Here is a 17,520-nt window from a genome sequence, read left to right as displayed (position 1 = left end):
ACCCACCGCGCCTCAACGCGTTTCACCACCTGGGCTTCGACTAGCTTTGATGCTATTTTTATATTTAGTGTAGGGACCTACAAGCATGAGCTCCCGTGATGAGGGTTGTAGGCTTATGTTTTATGGGCATAAATACCAACAAAAACCTAATATTTTTTTGTTTGTACAGTATACAGCCAGGCCCCTTTCTGTTGGGCCTTGCATTGTAGAGTGTCTGTCCGTGCATGATACACAGTGGGGTATGGCTTGGCAGCACGCCTGATCTAATAGGATGGGCATCAACGAATAGGCTGCGGGTTTGTGACTGTGTTACTACATGTGTGAACAGCGCACTATGCAAGCCACTAGTGTGCAGTTTTATCATCTAGCATTCGCCCCCCTCCATTCCATGGAGGTGTGTGTGTGATTTGCTTCTCCTGCACCTGTGATGCTTCCACTTTAGTGGGGGTTTAGCTGTATTCTGGTAGAGCACTAGTTTTTGGCCTGGGCGATGTACACTCTTCAGCCCAACTTGCTGTGAGTAATACTTAATTTTTGGAGGATATTATCCTCTTTTTCTTGCTATTTTTATATTTAGTGTAGGGACCTACAAGCATGAGGTCCCATGACGAGGGTTGTAGGCTTACGTTTTATGGCCATAAATACCAACAAAAACCTCATAGATTTTTTTTGTTTGTACAGAATACAGCCAGGCCCCTTTCTGTTGGGCCTTGCATTGTAGAGTGTCTGTCCGTGCATGATACACAGTGGGGTACGGCTTGGCAGCCCGCCTGATCTAATAGTATGGGCGTCACCTAATAGGCTGCGGGTTTGTGACTGTGTTAGGGCCATTTCAGATCAGCGGTATTCTGCCGCACTCGCAGATCTGGCATAAGGGCAGTACAGTACTTTACAGTTCACTGGCAAGCTCCGGGCACATAGGGTCATGTGACTGGATCATGTGACAGCATGTGACGGGGCTTGCCGCACTGTATGTGAACTGTAAAGTACTGTACTGCCCTTGTGCCGGGTCTGCGAGAGCGGCAGAATACCGCTGATCTGAAACGGCCCTTATCTGCATGTGTGAACAGCGCTCTCTGCAAGCCACTAGTGTGCAGTTTTATTATCTAGCATTTGCCCCCCTCCATTCCATGGAGGTGTGTGTGATTTGCTTCTCCTGCACCTGTGATGCTTCCACTTTAGTGGGTGTTTAGCTGTATCCTAGAACAGCACTAGTTTTTGGCCTCGGCGATGTACACTCTTCAGCCCAACTTGCAGTGAGTAATACTTAACTTTTGGAAGATATTATCCTCTTTTTCTTGATGTTTTTATATTTAGTGTAGGGACCTACAAGCATGAGGTCCCGTGACGAGGGTTGTAGGCTTGTCTGAATAGTTGAAATCTCGCATGATCACAATGTCATATTTTTTGAGACCTCGGCAATCTGATGCATAAAGGGTTAATTCATATCTTCAGCTTGCCCAGGCAGTCTATAGTAAATGCCTACAATGTTGTCCTCATCTTTGTTCTCGCCTTGTATTCATACCCACACAGCTTCCACAAAACTCCCAGTCACTAAAGCTTCAATCTTTGCTCCTCACTACCTTGTTGCTTCTTTAGACTGGAGATGGAAGATAATGAAATTGCTCCCTGGCATATTAAACCCTAAAGCTGTGGCCTAGCGAACTAGGCTCTGGGATTTCATCGTAGGCTACAGTGAACTGAAGAAGCAATGATGATCGGACAAGTGGTAGTGAGGAGGGAAGGGGCCAGAGAGGAGAGAGGTTAGGTGATTAAAGAATTTTTATTCCTTAGAAAAAAATGCACAAACAGGCAAATTTGAATTTTGTGCTTGTTTATAAATACTGTTATATCTTTCAGTTCTTAAGTTGTTGAGTGTGTATGAAAATTAAAGTAACCCCTTTAGATGCTAAAAGCTTTTGAACTTCGAATTCAACAGCTTTAGTAAATTTTCCCAAAAAATTCATTAAGTATATTATATTCATTATATTTAATTTGTAGGGATTTCAATTGCCCTGCAAAGATATGTATAACACTTTGAGGTTTCCTAGGACTGTATCCAACTCTTTTTAAACTCTAATGCAGCAAGTCTTAGTAATGTCAAAGTAATCTTCACATACTGTATATGGCTATGCAAAAGTGGATGCAAATCATTCTTCACTGCTGTTTTGATATAAGTGCTATCTGAACAGTATTTTCATAGATTTTGTTTAGGCCTTTTATCACTATTTCTGTTGCCAAGCTGTGAACAGTTATATCCTCTCACTGAACAGATTCACCCCAAAATGTTTGCTGCGCTGCACTCCCTGCCTTGGCTTTTATACAAGCTATGATAGGCTGTGCTATACTATTTGATTTCATAAATGCAAGGAATTCTATTTCTTGGGATTCCCATCCAATCAAATGAGTCCTCTCTGGCTAATGCAACCTTTTGCTCTGTATAAAATAACAGCTTGCCTTTTTGATGATTTTCACAAATCAAATCACAAATTGTTTGAATTCTTTGAGTCCAACGAATTAAAAAAAATTCAACAGGAATTCAATTTGCATCAAATTGATTTGCCTCTCTAGTAATTTCTTGTTCGATATTCCTGTAATTCCAAATCTGTTTTAACCAATTATTCTCAAAACTATTTTCACTGTGGAGTTTGCTTATTAGCAATGTGTTTCGTATATATCTCAGCAATATAAACAAACTGAATTGTGAGTATTACAAAATATAGGCCCCAATAGAGTTCTAGAAGGAAATACAAAACACTTGTATAATATAAACTAGAAACAGAATACATCTCTTAAGACACCTTGTATGTATTTTCTTCTTGTTTAGAGTACTTATCTGTTGAAAGCTGCATGTTACAGTAGACTTGGCAGCGATTTCAGCTGAGACGACCACCATGCTAGTATTTCTTTTTTTTCACATAAAAGTTCAAGATAAGGGGTTACTTTGTTTCTTCGTCCATTAGCTTTTTTCCCTGAAGATACTTGATTTTTAAATATTCAGACTCTCATTAAAATGAAGAAATGTTATCAAAAGAGAGAGACAGGAAAATTCTCCCATGCTCAGAATCCAGGCAAGCAGCAATTACGACTTACAAGGCAAACTTTAGATCATCACCATCTGTTTAACTAAGAGTTGGCAGATGTCAACAGAAAGCAAAAACGTTGGGAGTCCTAAATAAATAAGTTTCGTTATCTCCTCTTTACATTTCATAATCTCCTCTTATTAGCCACATTTATTAGATATATGTTAAATGGTTAGCAGAACAATGAATAGAGTGGCTAAAGTGAAGCTTTAACAAAACTGGTACAGGAGACTATTAGCTACATTGTAAGTTACAACTCCATAACTTTATACCTGAAGGGGTTATCCCAACAGATGAATGGGAAGTGACACAGATAACCAACCACTGTATTCGGCATGACAATGTCATATTCAGCCATACATGGCTACTAAAGATGAGTTGATTCCTGAAATCTACATTTTCATGTGAATTCACACACTTTGAGATTTGATAGTTCAGCACCATTACTCACACAACTCAAGTATTAGCAAGCAAGCTAATGTCCTTTTGCATGTACGTGAGGACATCCTCATAATACCCTGTAGCTATGACATCTAACAGTTTTCGGAGGAGCACTGTTTGTACTTTTTTCCATCTCCAGAGTCACTGAGTATGTCTATCTCTCCTTTTTGATGTTGAAATCTCTTATGGTCAGCTGGGTCTGTCTCTCACTCTGTCACTTTCTCTCTCGAAAACATTGTTGTAAGCTCTTAAAGGCAGCAGGGTTCTCAATTTTTCTCTTTCCCATAGAGTGCTGAAATCTCTTATGGTCAGCTATGGTCCTCTCTCACCTACAAAGTGTAGTAAGCTCTCATTAGGTGTAATGGTTGAAATAGCACAGAGGGTAGAAGGTGACCAGGCTCAGTGGAGTCTATGGCCTGAGCAAACTATGGTACTCTCAGCAGTGGATCCACTAGGTTACAGATCTCGGGCTTACCCTGATGTGGGATTGCCGTGTTTAAGCACCTACTGGGTATTCACAAGAAACACATACAGTGAGGTTGTACTTTGCTGCCGGTAGACTCTAAGTACTACTCTCAAGGCAGTCCTCGGCTCTGCGGTAGCAGAACTGGGTAACAGCAGGTGAAACAGAGTTGAAACCACAGGCAGGGGTTTGGACATGCAGCGAGCAAGATGGACTAGGAGCCATAAGCAGGAAGGTTTGTGTACAGATTCAGTTCAGAGTAGAGCTGGGCTCAACTGCGGGTATGAGGGAGGTGCTTAAAGGGAAAATAGTTACAATAGTTAAATTAATCCCAAGCACACAATCAATTGCAACAGGGTAATGCAAAAAGTGATTTTTATTATAAGCAGAAAGAGAATGCCACTACCGAAAAAAGCAAAGACAGAGTCAAGCCAACGTTTCGGCCTTCACAAGGCCTTTATCAAGGACTTGCCTGTAAAGAAATAATAAAGATTATATACACACCAATGAGTGAACATAATGTACATATTTACATATTTACAAAGAGTATATATACAGACATACGTGTATCAAGAAGTGACGGGTATAGACGGATTAGACGTCAAATGGGTAAACCACAGGTAGGGCGTTCTGCTCTCAAAGCACAACTTGCTGGATGGAGAGAGGGATACAACAACAATAAGCACCATGAGAAGAATGGCAAGCAGAACGTACAGTAACGGCAAGTACGCGCTGGTACATAGCTCGATCAAATGGTGATGCCAGCAGGCAGTGAACTCATAAGATGAATACAATCCGTTCAGAACCATCGGAGATGGGTGACATAGTAGACAATGCAGGACATACTGTATTAGCAATACAGATATACGTGTAGCACTTATTTCTTGACGGGCAGAACCAGGAGGAGGCAGTGGATTAAACAGTACACTTGCTATGTTAGTGGTCAGGCGCCTAAGAGTAACGCTAAATGTAGCATGTATAAACAATGCTAGCCATTGTCTGTAGATAAGCAGTATACAGTATAACAGCGCAGTAGACAGTATGAGGTTAAAAAACCTACCCCGAGTCAAGGAGGCATGAAAGGTGAGTGGGTGGATGGAGGAAGTGCCTATGGAAAGACAGGATACATTAGTATACATAGCCATACATGTGGAAACCAGGCAGGTAGAGGTGCGCATTATAGATAGTGTATTTACCTTACAGGGCACAAGGGCAGGGGGACAGGGTCCCAGGGGTGCAAGCAGCAGGCGTGTGGCAGTGGGGGTCTGTGCAACGGCAGCTATTTGTAGCCAGGGCATTACTTCCTGGTGTGAGTCATGGGGGCAGGAGCGCAGGTGCCCGTGACGTCAGTGATGACGTGGGCTTACTACTGCGCATGCGTCCGGCGTCAGTGGGGAGCAGGAGAGGTGCTGTTTGCAAGCACCTTAGTGCGCATGCGTGCAGGACGTCACGGAGGGGGCGGCAACCAGGGACAGGATCCCTGTCAGTGTGGGTCACTAGACTCGGCGCGCTTGTGTGCGTCGCGTCACAGGGGGGGCGGGGTAAGGGGAGTAACAGGCTGTGAACGGGGGTATGGGTGTTTATGATGTCACATAGGGGGCCGGATGTGATAGAGAGGTTAAAGTACCTGTATGTGGTTATTGTGCTGGTATGTACCGGCTCATAAGAATCATGGAACCAGGATATGTGTAGTGGGGAAGCACATTATGAATGACTGTGTATATAATGTATGTGTGGTCTATGGGTGTGGAGTCAGTATATAGGATGTAAAAGGGAAGGTTATATATGACTATAAAGGGGGACTGGAAACATAAATGGGACGAGTATACAGCTATATATTGCTAATATGAGGCTGTTAGTGTATAGCTGATATAGATTGGCGAATACCGCTGGTATATAGCTGGAATGGACAATAAGCTGGGATGTGGCTGATATGTGGTGCTGATATATGAATGGAATAGGCAAAAAGTACTGTGGTAGAAGTGTATATATGTGGGATAATACAGAGAGGGTTGAAAGGAATGTAATGGTTTACTTGGGTGTAAAGGAGAGAAGTAGTATATGTATGATAATGTTGTGTGTTGGAGGGGAGGGGGAAGGGGGGGGGAGGGGGAAGAAATTATTGGAAAAGGAGGGAATGGTGATAGGGTAAGGATGCTACCTGGTGAAGAGGAGGTGCCAGTTGTGGAGAGGGTGCATGGGTGGGATCCGATCGGTGGAGCAGGTGATCAGTATCTCTAAAAGAAAAAAGAGAAAGGTTAAGAAAACGGTTATGTAAGCATCAAATAAATACATAAAACATAATGCATGGCAATGGTCTACTCAGGTACACAGTCAGGGTTAATAATTCGTTTCATACTCTCTATTCATACCCCACGGCTCAAGGGTTTGTAAGGTATGTATCCAGTATGCCTCACGGTCCCGGAGAATTTGTACCCTATTGCCACCCCTTCTGGGTAGTGGGACATGTTCTAATATCTGAAACCTTAATTGGGAGACTGAGTGACCTCTGGCCGCAAAGTGAGCCGGAATGGGGAGTACAGTCAGGCCACACCTTATAGTCGATTTATGTTTACTAATGCGGTCTCGGATATGTTGGGTAGTTTCTCCAACATATCCGAGACCGCAGGGACATTTGATTAGGTAAACGACAAAATTCGTGTCACATGTATAGAAACCACGGATGGGATATCGTTTACCGGTTCTGGGGTGTGTAACAAACTCCCCTCTGGTGACGTTAGAGCACTGTACACAATGGAGGCACGGGAATGTGCCCTTACGTGGCGTGGCCAAAAAGCTCTGTCTGTCCCGGTTTAGGGATGAACCTATGTCAGCCCGGACCAAAGTGTCTCTGATGTTGCGAGGACGTTTATGACAGATCAAAGGTGGAGATTGAAATTCCTCAATGTCCGGGTATGCGCTGCCGAGAATAGGCCAATGTTTTTTAATAACCTGGCTGAATGAAGGGGAGAAAGGGTGATACGTATTCACAAATGGTATGCGTTGTTTTTTGTTGGGTTCTGGGCTGTGTCTGGGGGAGGTATTGGATGCAATATGGTGTGGATAGTCCCTGGCTTGAAATTTACTGCTCATTTCTTGATGTCTAAGTGTGCGCGTTGTGGGATTGGAGACGATCCTTTCAACTCTACAATGTTGGGAGATGGGCAGAGAATTCTTGGTATGTTTCGGGTGACAACTACTGTAGAGAAGAAGACTGTTTTTATCTGTGGGTTTTGAGTATATGTCGGTGGCTAGTTTACTGTTGGGGTCCCTGATGACAAGGGTGTAAAGGAAGTTGATGGAATCGTGATCGTAGTGGAGGGTAAAAGAGATATTGGGAGAGATGGTATTGATGTCATTGAAGAAACTAGTGAGTGTTTCTTCACCACCGGTCCAGATGAAGAATATGTCATCTATATAGCGTTTCCAAATGGGGATGTTGATGGGAAAGGAGGGATGTGGATAAACAAAATCTTCCTCAAATTTAGCCATATATATGTTTGCATATGGAGGTGCTACGTTCGAACCCATTGCGGTCCCTTTCCGCTGCATGTAGAACGTATCTTCAAATAGGAAGAAGTTATTTTCCAAGACCACCCTGAGGGTGTCCAGGCAAAATCGCTTTTTCAGATGGTCGAAGTCGGTATGTGTATTGAGAAACCACTCAATCGCCAGGAGACCTCCTTGATGGTCGATGCTGGTGTACAAGCTGGTCACATCCATGGTGACCAGGAGATCGTTATTGGTGATTCGGTTGATACTGGATATGGTTTCCAGAAAGTGAGTGGTGTCCTTGAGGTAAGAGGGGATTTTCGGGATAAGCGGTGTGAGTATTTTTTCCAGGGTACGGGCAAGTGGAGACAAAATGGAATCAGTGGAGGCGACGATTGGACGGCCGGGGGGGGAGGTGATATTTTTATCTATTTTGGGGAGAGTGTAAAATACGGGTGTGATGGGATGGTTGTTGATGAGGAAACTGGAGAGTTTGCTATCAATCGTGGCGTTGCTGGTGTAGAGGTCGACCAAATTTTTGATGGTAGAGCGGATGGTTGCAGTGGGGTCCCGTGGAATAGGGGTATAGGTTGTGAGGTCACTGAGTTGACTCTTAATTTCAGATACGTAATAAGATTTATCAAGGACCACGATGGCACCCCCTTTGTCGGCAGGTTTTATAACCAGCTGAGGATTGTTTTTAAGTGCGAGGAGGGCCTTAGATTTCTCATTTGTCATGTTATGATGGAGGTGTAGCTGTCCATGTCCTATGTTGGTTTTAATCTTATCAATGTCACGTGTGACTAGTGATATGTACGTCTCTACTGGATGGTAGCGCCTGGGTGGTTGAAAGGTGCTTGGATTGGAGAGGCCTAATTCACGTAATGACAGAGAGGTTGTCGGACAAGAGTCCGATATGGGAACTGCGGGGTTGGAGCCTGGAGCATCATGAGGGGTGGCAAAATGGGCCTTTAGCCGAAGATTCCTGAAGAATCTATTCAGTTCTTGCTCCAGGGTGAAGGTGTTGAGTGGGGGCGTGGGGCAAAAGCTGAGCCCCTTTTGTAGGACCCGGGTTTCTGTGGGTGTAAGGGTGAGCGAGGAGATATTATACACGATATTCTCCCTACCTGGGACCGTGTGTTGATCCTGTGCGGGGGAGCCCTGTTTCTTGCCCCTCCTGGTTTGCCTCTTGTCTGGGGACCGGTACCTAAAAAAGAAGAAGGGTTGGGACCGGAGAAACTCTGGTCGCTGTCCGAGCTGTACGTGCTTGCGTAATTCCCTCGATAGGAGGGCCTTCGTTCCGATGGAAATAAGGAGGTGCGCCATTTGTAAACTCGATTTCTCAAGTAGTCGTCTTGATCTCGAATAAATTTCGAACGTTTTCGGGTTTGTAGAGTCTGTTGGAACTCCGTGATGGACTCTTGGTTCTAAGTTTTCAGGGAGGAGAAGTCGGCAGCAGGGAGAGTCTGGGACAGCTGTTCCTCGATGGTCTTAATGCTAGCATCAACAGTGGCAATCTCTTTCTGCAGGTAATCAAGTGTCAATATGATAATATCGAGAGAACACTTATTGAGGATACCCTCGAATTGATCGCAGTATGCGGGATTATCAGCAAAGAGAGTTGGCCTTAGAGGGACTCTAAGTCCTCTGGGGATGCGTTGAGCCCGGTGATACTCCGCGAGGGTCACTGCGTGGAGTTCAAGCGACGTGTGTCGCTTCAACTCTTTGAGATAATCCCTGGTGCGGAGCTCCTCCGTGGGTACAGTGAGAAAACGATTAGTTGCGGATATCCCAGCCAGGACAGTCGCCGCTTGATCGTTACTGTACGAAAGTGTTGGGAGAGACATTAAGGGTGCTGTGCAGGAGCACCAGCATAAAATAGTAGGCTGAGTTCAGAGTAGAGCTGGGCTCAACTGAGGGTATGAGGGAGGTGCTTAAAGGGAAAATAGTTACAATAGTTAAATTAATCCCAAGCACACAATCAATTGCAACAGGGTAATGCAAAAAGTGATTTTTATTATAAGCAGAAAGAGAATGCCACTACCGAAAAAAGCAAAGACAGAGTCAAGCCAACGTTTCGGCCTTCACAAGGCCTTTATCAAGGACTTGCCTGTAAAGAAATAATAAAGATTATATACACACCAATGAGTGAACATAATGTACATATTTACATATTTACAAAGAGTATATATACAGACATACGTGTATCAAGAAGTGACGGGTATAGACGGATTAGACGTCAAATGGGTAAACCACAGGTAGGGCGTTCTGCTCTCAAAGCACAACTTGCTGGATGGAGAGAGGGATACAACAACAATAAGCACCATGAGAAGAATGGCAAGCAGAACGTACAGTAACGGCAAGTACGCGCTGGTACATAGCTCGATCAAATGGTGATGCCAGCAGGCAGTGAAATCATAAGATGAATACAATCCGTTCAGAACCATCGGAGATGGGTGACATAGTAGACAATGCAGGACATACTGTATTAGCAATACAGATATACGTGTAGCACTTATTACTGGACGGGCAGAACCAGGAGGAGGCAGTGGATTAAACAGTACACTTGCTATGTTAGTGGTCAGGCGCCTAAGAGTAACGCTAAATGTAGCATGTATAAACAATTCTAGCCATTGTCTGTAGATTAGCAGTATACAGTATAACAGCGCAGTAGACAGTATGAGGTTAAAAAACCTACCCCGAGTCAAGGAGGCATGAAAGGTGAGTGGGTGGATGGAGGAAGTGCCTATGGAAAGACAGGATACATTAGTATACATAGCCATACATGTGGAAACCAGGCAGGTAGAGGTGCGCATTATAGATAGTGTATTTACCTTACAGGGCACAAGGGCAGGGGGACAGGGTCCCAGGGGTGCAAGCAGCAGGCGTGTGGCAGTGGGGGTCTGTGCAATGGCAGCTATTTGTAGCCAGGGCATTACTTCCTGGTGTGAGTCATGGGGGCAGGAGCGCAGGTGCCCGTAACGTCAGTGATGACGTGGGCTTACTACTGCGCATGCGTCCGGCGTCAGTAGGGAGCAGGAGAGGTGCTGTTTGCAAGCACCTTAGTGCGCATGCGTGCAGGACGTCACGGAGGGGGCGGCAACCAGGGACAGGATCCCTGTCAGTGTGGGTCACTAGACTCGGCGCGCTTGTGTGCGTCGCGTCACAGGGGGGGCGGGGTAAGGGGAGTAACAGGCTGTGAACGGGGGTATGGGTGTTTATGATGTCACATAGGGGGCCGGATGTGATAGAGAGGTTAAAGTACCTGTATGTGGTTATTGTGCTGGTATGTACCGGCTCATAAGAATCATGGAACCAGGATATGTGTAGTGGGGAAGCACATTATGAATGACTGTGTATATAATGTATGTGTGGTCTATGGGTGTGGAGTCAGTATATAGGATGTAAAAGGGAAGGTTATATATGACTATAAAGGGGGACTGGAAACATAAATGGGACGAGTATACAGCTATATATTGCTAATATGAGGCTGTTAGTGTATAGCTGATATAGATTGGCGAATACCGCTGGTATATAGCTGGAATGGACAATAAGCTGGGATGTGGCTGATATGTGGTGCTGATATATGAATGGAATAGGCAAAAAGTACTGTGGTAGAAGTGTATATATGTGGGATAATACAGAGAAGGTTGAAAGGAATGTAATGGTTTACTTGGGTGTAAAGGAGAGAAGTAGTATATGTATGATAATGTTGTGTGTTGGAGGGGAGGGGGAAGGGGGGGGGGGGAGGGGGAAGAAATTATTGGAAAGGGAGGGAATGGTGATAGGGTAAGGATGCTACCTGGTGAAGAGGAGGTGCCAGTTGTGGAGAGGGTGCATGGGTGGGATCCGATCGGTGGAGCAGGTGATCAGTATCTCTAAAAGAAGATAACACGTCGCTTGAACTCCACGCAGTGACCCTCGCGGAGTATCACCGGGCTCAACGCATCCCCAGAGGACTTAGAGTCCCTCTAAGGCCAACTCTCTTTGCTGATAATCCCGCATACTGCGATCAATTCGAGGGTATCCTCAATAAGTGTTCTCTCGATATTATCATATTGACACTTGATTACCTGCAGAAAGAGATTGCCACTGTTGATGCTAGCATTAAGACCATCGAGGAACAGCTGTCCCAGACTCTCCCTGCTGCCGACTTCTCCTCCCTGAAAACTAAGAACCAAGAGTCCATCACGGAGTTCCAACAGACTCTACAAACCCGAAAACGTTCGAAATTTATTCGAGATCAAGACGACTACTTGAGAAATCGAGTTTACAAATGGCGCACCTCCTTATTTCCATCGGAACGAAGGCCCTCCTATCGAGGGAATTACGCAAGCACGTACAGCTCGGACAGCAACCAGAGTTTCTCCGGTCCCAACCCTTCTTCTTTTTTAGGTACCGGTCCCCAGACAAGAGGCAAACCAGGAGGGGCAAGAAACAGGGCTCCCCCGCACAGGATCAACACACGGTCCCAGGTAGGGAGAATATCGTGTATAATATCTCCTCGCTCACCCTTACACCCACAGAAACCCGGGTCCTACAAAAGGGGCTCAGCTTTTGCCCCACGCCCCCACTCAACACCTTCACCCTGGAGCAAGAACTGAATAGATTCTTCAGGAATCTTCGGCTAAAGGCCCATTTTGCCACCCCTCATGATGCTCCAGGCTCCAACCCCGCAGTTCCCATATCGGACTCTTGTCCGACAACCTCTCTGTCATTACGTGAATTAGGCCTCTCCAATCCAAGCACCTTTCAACCACCCAGGCGCTACCATCCAGTAGAGATGTACATATCACTAGTCACACGTGACATTGATAAGATTAAAACCAACATAGGACATGGACAGCTACACCTCCGTCATAACATGACAAATGAGAAATCTAAGGCCCTCCTCGCACTTAAAAACAATCCTCAGCTGGTTATAAAACCTGCCGACAAAGGGGGTGCCATCGTGGTCCTTGATAAATCTTATTACGTATCTGAAATTAAGAGTCAACTCAGTGACCTCACAACCTATACCCCTATTCCACGGGACCCCACTGCAACCATCCGCTCTACCATCAAAAATTTGGTCGACCTCTACACCAGCAACGCCACGATTGATAGCAAACTCTCCAGTTTCCTCATCAACAACCATCCCATCACACCCGTATTTTACACTCTCCCCAAAATACATAAAAATATCACCTCCCCCCGGCCGTCCAATCGTCGCCTCCACTGATTCCATTTTGTCTCCACTTGCCCGTACCCTGGAAAAAATACTCACACCGCTTATCCCGAAAATCCCCTCTTACCTCAAGGACACCACTCACTTTCTGGAAACCATATCCAGTATCAACCGAATCACCAAAAACGATCTCCTGGTCACCATGGATGTGACCAGCTTGTACACCAGCATCGACCATCAAGGAGGTCTCCTGGCGATTGAGTGGTTTCTCAATACACATACCGACTTCGACCATCTGAAAAAGCGATTTTGCCTGGACACCCTCAGGGTGGTCTTGGAAAATAACTTCTTCCTATTTGAAGATACGTTCTACATGCAGCGGAAAGGGACCGCAATGGGTTCGAACGTAGCACCTCCATATGCAAACATATATATGGCTAAATTTGAGGAAGATTTTGTTTATCCACATCCCTCCTTTCCCATCAACATCCCCATTTGGAAACGCTATATAGATGACATATTCTTCATCTGGACCGGTGGTGAAGAAACACTCACTAGTTTCTTCAATGACATCAATACCATCTCTCCCAATATCTCTTTTACCCTCCACTACGATCATGATTCCATCAACTTCCTTGACACCCTTGTCATCCGGGACCCCAACAGTAAACTAGCCACCGACATATACTCAAAACCCACAGATAAAAACAGTCTTCTTCTCTACAGTATTTGTCACCCGAAACATACCAAGAATTCTCTGCCCATCTCCCAACATTGTAGAGTTGAAAGGATCGTCTCCAATCCCACAACGCGCACACTTAGACATCAAGAAATGAGCAGTAAATTTCAAGCCAGGGACTATCCACACCATATTGCATCCAATACCTCCCCCAGACACAGCCCAGAACCCAACAAAAAACAACGCATACCATTTGTGAATACGTATCACCTTTCTCCCCTTCATTCAGCCAGGTTATTAAAAAACATTGGCCTATTCTCGGCAGCGCATACCCGGACATTGAGGAATTTCAATCTCCACCTTTGATCTGTCATAAACGTCCTCGCAACATCAGAGACACTTTGGTCCGGGCTGACATAGGTTCATCCCTAAACCGGGACAGACAGAGCTTTTGGCCACGCCACGTAAGGGCACATTCCCGTGCCTCCATTGTGTACAGTGCTCTAACGTCACCAGAGGGGAGTTTGTTACACACCCCAGAACCGGTAAACGATATCCCATCCGAGGTTTCTATACATGTGACACGAATTTTGTCGTTTACCTAATCAAATGTCCCTGCAGTCTCGGATATGTTGGAGAAACTACCCAACATATCCGAGACCGCATTAGTAAACATAAATCGACTATAAGGTGTGGCCTGACTGTACTCCCCATTCCGGCTCACTTTGCGGCCAGAGGTCACTCAGTCTCCCAATTAAGGTTTCAGATATTAGAACATGTCCCACTACCCAGAAGGGGTGGCAATAGGGTACAAATTCTCCGGGACCGTGAGGCATACTGGATACATACCTTACAAACCCTTGAGCCGTGGGGTATGAATAGAGAGTATGAAACGAATTATTAACCCTGCCTGTGTACCTGAGTAGACCATTGCCATGCATTATGTTTTATGTATTTATTTGATGCTTACATAACCGTTTTCTTAACCTTTCTCTTTTTTCTTTTAGAGATACTGATCACCTGCTCCACCGATCGGATCCCACCCATGCACCCTCTCCACAACTGGCACCTCCTCTTCACCAGGTAGCATCCTTACCCTATCACCATTCCCTCCCTTTCCAATAATTTCTTCCCCCTCCCCCCCCCCCTTCCCCCTCCCCTCCAACACACAACATTATCATACATATACTACTTCTCTCCTTTACACCCAAGTAAACCATTACATTCCTTTCAACCTTCTCTGTATTATCCCACATATATACACTTCTACCACAGTACTTTTTGCCTATTCCATTCATATATCAGCACCACATATCAGCCACATCCCAGCTTATTGTCCATTCCAGCTATATACCAGCGGTATTCGCCAATCTATATCAGCTATACACTAAGAGCCTCATATTAGCAATATATAGCTGTATACTCGTCCCATTTATGTTTCCAGTCCCCCTTTATAGTCATATATAACCTTCCCTTTTACATCCTATATACTGACTCCACACCCATAGACCACACATACATTATATACACAGTCATTCATAATGTGCTTCCCCACTACACATATCCTGGTTCCATGATTCTTATGAGCCGGTACATACCAGCACAATAACCACATACAGGTACTTTAACCTCTCTATCACATCCGGCCCCCTATGTGACATCATAAACACCCATACCCCCGTTCACAGCCTGTTACTCCCCTTACCCCGCCCCCCCTGTGACGCGACGCACACAAGCGCGCCGAGTCTAGTGACCCACACTGACAGGGATCCTGTCCCTGGTTGCCGCCCCCTCCGTGACGTCCTGCACGCATGCGCACTAAGGTGCTTGGAAACAGCACCTCTCCTGCTCCCCACTGACGCCGGACGCATGCGCAGTAGTAAGCCCACGTCATCACTGACGTCACGGGCACCTGCGCTCCTGCCCCCATGACTCACACCAGGAAGTAATGCCCTGGCTACAAATAGCTGCCGTTGCACAGACCCCCACTGCCACACGCCTGCTGCTTGCACCCCTGGGACCCTGTCCCCCTGCCCTTGTGCCCTGTAAGGTAAATACACTATCTATAATGCGCACCTCTACCTGCCTGGTTTCCACATGTATGGCTATGTATACTAATGTATCCTGTCTTTCCATAGGCACTTCCTCCATCCACCCACTCACCTTTCATGCCTCCTTGACTCGGGGTAGGTTTTTTAACCTCATACTGTCTACTGCGCTGTTATACTGTATACTGCTTATCTACAGACAATGGCTAGCATTGTTTATACATGCTACATTTAGCGTTACTCTTAGGCGCCTGACCACTAACATAGCAAGTGTACTGTTTAATCCACTGCCTCCTCCTGGTTCTGCCCGTCCAGTAATAAGTGCTACACGTATATCTGTATTGCTAATACAGTATGTCCTGCATTGTCTACTATGTCACCCATCTCCGATGGTTCTGAACGGATTGTATTCATCTTATGATTTCACTGCCTGCTGGCATCACCATTTGATCGAGCTATGTACCAGCGCGTACTTGCCGTTACTGTACGTTCTGCTTGCCATTCTTCTCATGGTGCTTATTGTTGTTGTATCCCTCTCTCCATCCAGCAAGTTGTGCTTTGAGAGCAGAACGCCCTACCTGTGGTTTACCCATTTGACGTCTAATCCGTCTATACCCGTCACTTCTTGATACACGTATGTCTGTATATATACTCTTTGTAAATATGTAAATATGTACATTATGTTCACTCATTGGTGTGTATATAATCTTTATTATTTCTTTACAGGCAAGTCCTTGATAAAGGCCTTGTGAAGGCCGAAACGTTGGCTTGACTCTGTCTTTGCTTTTTTCGGTAGTGGCATTCTCTTTCTGCTTATAATAAAAATCACTTTTTGCATTACCCTGTTGCAATTGATTGTGTGCTTGGGATTAATTTAACTATGGGTACAGATTCAGACAGGACCACTGGCACAGGCAGGACTGGTATAGGTTCTGAAGCCAGGGAAAAAAAGCACACGTGAGCTACTGAGCCAGGGAATGGCGTACCGAAACACATGTGGGAAGTTGTGCTGTAGAGCAGGGAAACATGCAGCATGTGGGTGGCTACAGGGAAGAACAGATAGCTGAGCATCATGTGCATGACAGCAAGGTCAAATGAGTGTCCAAGGAGGTGAATGCAAAAGTTTCCCCACCAGGCAGAGGTGAGGAAAGTACAAGGACACCGGCGCTAGCAAGCACCGGGATGCTAGTGTTAGTAGGAACAGGAACACTGTCATTACAGCAGGGTTTTCAATTTTTTTCTCTCCTGTACAGTGTTGAAATTGTTGAAATCTCTCATGGTCAGCTGGGATTTTCTCTCCTATAGAGTGATGTAAGTTCCTATGGTCAGCAGGGGTTCTTTCTCTCTTTCTTTCACATCTCCCCCACATGTATTATTCAAGTTTTCTAGTATTGAGATTAGTATAAAATTATTTGCCGCAAATCAAACTTCTGTGGATAATGTATTGAAGCCAAATTTCAAAGTGACCACTCATCTGTAGTGCCCACTATTCCATACAGACAGGACATTTAAGAGCCCAATTCTCAAGATATATGGGGGTCCCAGTGAATTTATAGATAGATTAGATAGATTATAACTTTACAAAATGGGGCAGTCTACTAATTACATTACATTTAATCATATTATAGAACACTGTCCATATTGTTCATCTGAACTCACATATTCTTAAAAGAGATGTGCGGTCTTCTGATTAAAGTCTTCAGTAACACTATGTAACTGCAGACTTCTAAATTTTTATACTGCACACATTACAAATATGTGATTTGCATACATTTTGTAATGCTCATGGCCAGGCTAGAGGCAGTGATCAGGATTAATGAACCCACTGGACCACAGGGGGACCCAAGTTTACACTTTAGTGGGAGGTGCCCATCGCGAGGCAGATGCCAGGTACCACTCCCAGGCCAGTGACTGGTACTGTGGCAGCTAACCCTAGGACAAGTGACGGACTGAGGTACAGATAGAATGACTGGGGCAGACAGACAGGTGGGCATGGGCAGTTATGGTGGACACAGCAGGGACAGATAGATATGGGAAGGCAAACTCAGGTGTAGGGTGACTGACACAGGGGTAATGGGAACTGAGAAGTAGCTAGACAGGCAGGACACTAACTGGGAATATTGCACAGCCACCTCTCCTAATTGGAG

The 17,520-nt window shown here is 45.2% G+C and overlaps 2 long non-coding RNA genes across 2 annotated transcripts; one reads left to right on the top strand and one right to left on the bottom strand.

Moving 5' to 3' along the window:
- Positions 1-5,052: 5,052 nt before the first annotated feature.
- LOC142291581 (uncharacterized) lies at positions 5,053-8,717 on the bottom strand. Its single transcript, XR_012750512.1, has 3 exons — positions 8,607-8,717; positions 6,149-6,224; positions 5,053-5,095 (listed from the first exon to the last, which is right to left on the bottom strand). It is a non-coding gene; the product is annotated as an uncharacterized LOC142291581 (long non-coding RNA).
- A 3,145-nt stretch (positions 8,718-11,862) lies between these two features.
- On the top strand, positions 11,863-15,500 carry LOC142291575 (uncharacterized). Its single transcript, XR_012750511.1, has 3 exons — positions 11,863-11,954; positions 14,333-14,408; positions 15,464-15,500. It is a non-coding gene; the product is annotated as an uncharacterized LOC142291575 (long non-coding RNA).
- Positions 15,501-17,520: the final 2,020 nt, after the last annotated feature.

Source organism: Anomaloglossus baeobatrachus, chromosome 1 (genome assembly GCF_048569485.1).
Source record: "Anomaloglossus baeobatrachus isolate aAnoBae1 chromosome 1, aAnoBae1.hap1, whole genome shotgun sequence".
Taxonomy (NCBI): Eukaryota; Metazoa; Chordata; class Amphibia; order Anura; family Aromobatidae; genus Anomaloglossus; species Anomaloglossus baeobatrachus.
This window is presented reverse-complemented; position numbering and strand designations above follow the sequence as displayed.